Source organism: Apium graveolens, chromosome 6 (genome assembly GCF_009905375.1).
Source record: "Apium graveolens cultivar Ventura chromosome 6, ASM990537v1, whole genome shotgun sequence".
NCBI classification, from domain to species: Eukaryota; Viridiplantae; Streptophyta; class Magnoliopsida; order Apiales; family Apiaceae; genus Apium; species Apium graveolens.
The window spans coordinates 63,394,721-63,399,257 of NC_133652.1; the positions used below are offsets into that span (position 1 = coordinate 63,394,721).

Genomic DNA, 4,537 nt, shown 5'->3' on the forward strand with positions numbered 1-4,537 from the left:
TTTCGCCCTAACAAGTTTTTGGCGCCGCTGTCGGGGACTCGACGTATTTGTTTAGTTTATGTACTTACCATCATTGGTCATTAGGACTCAGTGATTAGGACGTAGTAGTTACTTATTGTTTTCGGTTGTGTTTCAGATACTTTAGTGAGCGTTTATGCAAACTCGTTCTCGTACTCGCAAGAGGACTTTAGATACAGCTGAGGAGACAGACGAAGTTCTTGATATTCTGGAGAAGTTAGATTTTGAAGATTCGGATTCAGGAACTGAGCGGAAAGGACCAGTAAACATGGGTGATCGTATTGTTCAAGCTGATCCAGCTCTCATGGACTTTTCTCGGCCAAAAATTGATGACATTCAGTCAAGCATTCTTCATCCGGCCATTCAAGCTAACACCTTTGAAATCAAGCCGGGCACTATTCAGATGGTGCAGAATTTTGTTTCTTTTGGAGGAGCGGCGACTGAAGACCCCAACATGCACATAAGGAATTTTGTCGAGATCTGCAGCACTTTTAAGTATAATGGCATAACTGATGAGGCTATCAAGCTGAGGCTTTTCCCATTCTCACTAAGGGACAAAGCTAAGGACTGGTTACATTCTGAACCAGCTGGGTCCATCACTACGTGGCAAGATCTTGCGCAAAAATTTCTGGTGAAGTTTTATCCAATGGCAAAGACTGTTGCTATGAGGAGTGCTCTTACTCAGTTTGCGCAGCAACCTACAGAATCTATGTGCGAAGCTTGGGAACGCTACAAGGAAATGTTGAGAAAGTGTCCACATCATGGAATGCCTGATTGGATGGTGATCACGGGTTTCTATAATGGTTTGGGGGCCCAATCTCGGCCCATGCTCAATGCAGCAGCTGGAGGCGCTTTATGGGCTAAAAGCTATACTGAGGCTTATAATCTTATCGAGACTATGGCTGCAAATGAGCATCAAAATCCAACTCAGAGGATGATGCCTGGTAAGGTAGCAGGTATTCTGGAAGTTGATGCAGCCACCGTTATTGCAGCACAGCTTCAAGCGCTGTCAATAAAGGTTGATTCTCTGGCTACATATGAAGTTAATCAAATAGCTATGGTCTGTGAGCTTTGTGCAGGTTCTCATGCTACGGATCAGTATTCTCTTGTCAACGAATCTGTTCAGTATGTAAATAATTATCAGCGACAACAACAGCCTGTGCCAGCGACCTATCATCCTAATAACAGAAATCATCCAAATTTCAGCTGGGAGAATAATCAGAATGCTATTCAGCCACCATATCAGCAAGGAGGGAGTAAATAGTTTAACCCACCTGGATTCCAGCAACCACAGCAGTATGCTCAAAGGCAATCATATCCTCAACAGGGAAGTGCAGCTGCACCTACTAGTGCTAATTTTGAGGAACTTAAGCTGTTATGCAAGAGTCAGGTGGTTTCTATCAAGACCTTGGAAAATCAAATCGGTCAATTAGCCAATGCAGTGCTCAATCGTCAACCTGGCACTCTTCCCAGTGACACGGAAGTACCAGGCAGGAAGGAAGCTAAAGAGCAAGTCAAGGCTATTACCTTAAGGTCTGGAAAAGTTGCTGATGCTGAAAAGGCAAAAGAAGGAGAAGCTGAAATTAGAGATGAAGAAGCTAAGCAAAAGGAGAAAGCGGCGGAACCAAGGAAGACTACTGTTGAACACACTCTGCCTGAGGGTAATACAGGGGAGAAACAACTCTATCCTCCACCACCTTTTCCTAAGAGATTGCAGCAACAAAAGCTGAATAGACAGTTCGGTAAGTTTCAGGAGGTGTTCAAGAAACTTCACATCAATATACCTTTCGCTGAGGCTCTGGAGCAAATGCCTAGTTATGCGAAGTTTATGAAGAGTATTCTTTCAAGGAAGGTGAAACTGGATGACCTTGAGACCGTTGCTCTCACGGAAGAATGCAGCGCTGTTCTGCAGCAAAAGTTATCGCCAAAACTGAAAGATCCAGGTAGCTTCACCATTCCTTGCACCATTGGCAAGTTGACCTTTGACAAGTGCCTTTGTGATTTGGGAGCAAGCATTAATCTGATGCCGTTGTCGATCTTTAAAAAGTTGGATTTGCCTGATCCAAAACCCACATACATGTCTCTACAATTGGCTGATCGTTCCATTACTTACCCAAGGGGCATAGTGGAGGATGTGCTAGTCAAGGTGGATAAGCTCTTCTTTCCTGCAGATTTTGTTATTCTGGATTTTGAGGAAGATAAGAAGATTCCCATAATCTTGGGAAGACCTTTCTTGGCTACTGGTCATACCTTGATAGATGTGCAAAAAGGTGAACTTACTATACGGGTACAAGATCAGGACGTGACCTTCAACGTATTCAAGGCAATGAAATTCCCTACAGAAGATGAGGAATGCTTAAAAGTGGATGTGATTGATTCTACGGTTACTTCGGAACTCGATCGCATGCTAATGTCTGATGCATTGGAAAAGGCCTTAGTGGGGGATTTTGACAGCGATGATGAAGATGGCAACGAGCAATTACAATATCTGAACGCTTCTCCTTGGAAGCGAAAGCTGGACATGCCGTTTGAATCTCTTTGTACTTCTGACCTCAAGAATGCTGAAGGAAAGCTCAAACCATCAATAGAGGAAGCACCTACCTTGGAGCTCAAGCCATTACCTGAACACTTGAGGTATGCTTTTTTAGGTGATGCATCTACTTTACCTGTTATTATTTCATCTGACCTTTCAGGTAGTGAGGAAGACAAGCTCTTAAGGATTTTGAGAGAATTCAAATCGGCTATTGGATGGACCATAGCAGACATCAAGGGGACAAGTCCTTCATATTGTATGCATAAAATTCTGCTAGAGGTAGGTAGTAAGCCGACTGTTGAACAGCAGCGCAGACTAAATCCTATCATGAAAGAGGTGGTGAAGAAAGAAATTCTGAAATGGCTGGATGCATGCATCATTTATCCTATTTCTGACAGTTCGTGGGTGAGCCCCGTACAATGTGTACCTAAGAAAGGAGGTATCACTGTGGTAGCAAATGAAAAGAATGATCTCATCCCCACTCGAACAGTTATAGGATGGAGAGTATGCATGGATTATCGAAAATTGAACAAAGCCACAAGGAAGGATCACTTCCCTCTTCCGTTTATTGATCAGATGCTTGACAGGTTGGCTGGTCATGAGTATTTTTGTCTTCTGGATGGCTATTCAGGGTATAATCAGATTTGTATTGCACCAGAGGATCAGGAAAAGACTACCTTCACTTGTCCATTTGGCACGTTTGCTTTTCGCAGAGTTTCGTTTGGATTATGTGGCGCACCGACCACTTTTCAGAGATGTATGATGGCTATATTCTCTGACATGATTAGAAATAATGTCGAAGTGTTCATGGACGACTTCTCCGTCTTTGGACATTCATATGATGAATGTTTGAGTAATCTTCGCGCCGTACTCAAAAGGTGTGTGGAAACTAATTTGGTGCTCAATTGGGAGAAATGTCATTTTATGGTGCGTGAAGGCATTATTCTTGGGCATAAGGTCTCTAACAAGGGCCTGGAGGTGGACAAGGCCAAGGTGGGAGTCATTGAAAATCTTCCACCACCTAATTCTGTGAAAGGAATCCGTAGTTTTCTTGGTCATGCGGGTTTTTATCGGCGATTCATCAAGGACTTTTCAAAGATATCTAAGTCGTTGTGCAATTTGCTTGAGAAAGATGTGCCTTTCAAATTTGATGATGAATGTTTGGCGGCATTCGAGACTCTCAAGAAGAGTTTGATCACTGCACCAGTTATTACAGCACCAGATTGGAAAGAACCGTTTGAGATGATGTGTGATGCGAGTGATTATGCGGTAGGTGCAGTTCTGGGATAGCGCAAGAAAAATCTCTTCCATGTGGTCTACTATGCGAGTAAGACCTTAAATGGGGCCCAAATGAACTACACCACTACTGAGAAGGAGCTCTTGGCTATAGTCTTTGGTTTCGAGAAATTTCGATCTTATCTACTTGGTACTAAAGTAACAGTATTCACTAATCATGCGGCCATTCGCTATCTGGTTTCCAAGAAGGACTCGAAGCCGAGACTCATTCGTTGGGTGCTTTTACTTCAGGAATTTAAGTTAGAGATCAAGGATAGAAAAGGTATTGAGAATCAAGTAGCTGACCATCTCTCTAGGTTGGAGAATCCCGATTCTACTTCACAAGATAGGACATTAATCAATGAATCTTTTCCGGATGAACAGTTGTTTGCAGTTCAGGAGGAAGAACCATGGTTTGCAGATATTGTAAACTATCTCGTCAGCAATGTAATGCCTCCTAAATTGACCTCAGCTCAAAAGAAGAAGTTTCTGCATGAGGTGAAGTGGTATATGTGGGATGAACCATATTTGTTTAGACAGGGAGCTGACCAGATCATCAGGAGATGTATCCCTTTCTGTGAGACGGAGGGGATATTACGAGACTGCCACTCCACGGTTTATGGTGGACACTATGGTGGTGAGAAGACGGCAGCTCGTATTCTGCAAGCAGGTTTTTTCTGGCCTACTTTGTTTAAGGATGCTCATCAGTTT

The 4,537-nt window shown here is 43.1% G+C and overlaps 1 non-coding gene across 1 annotated transcript; it reads right to left on the minus strand.

Moving 5' to 3' along the window:
- Window positions 1-679: 679 nt before the first annotated feature.
- LOC141669392 (small nucleolar RNA R71) lies at window positions 680-786 on the minus strand. Its single transcript, XR_012553678.1, has one exon. It is a non-coding gene; the product is annotated as a small nucleolar RNA R71 (small nucleolar RNA).
- Window positions 787-4,537: the final 3,751 nt, after the last annotated feature.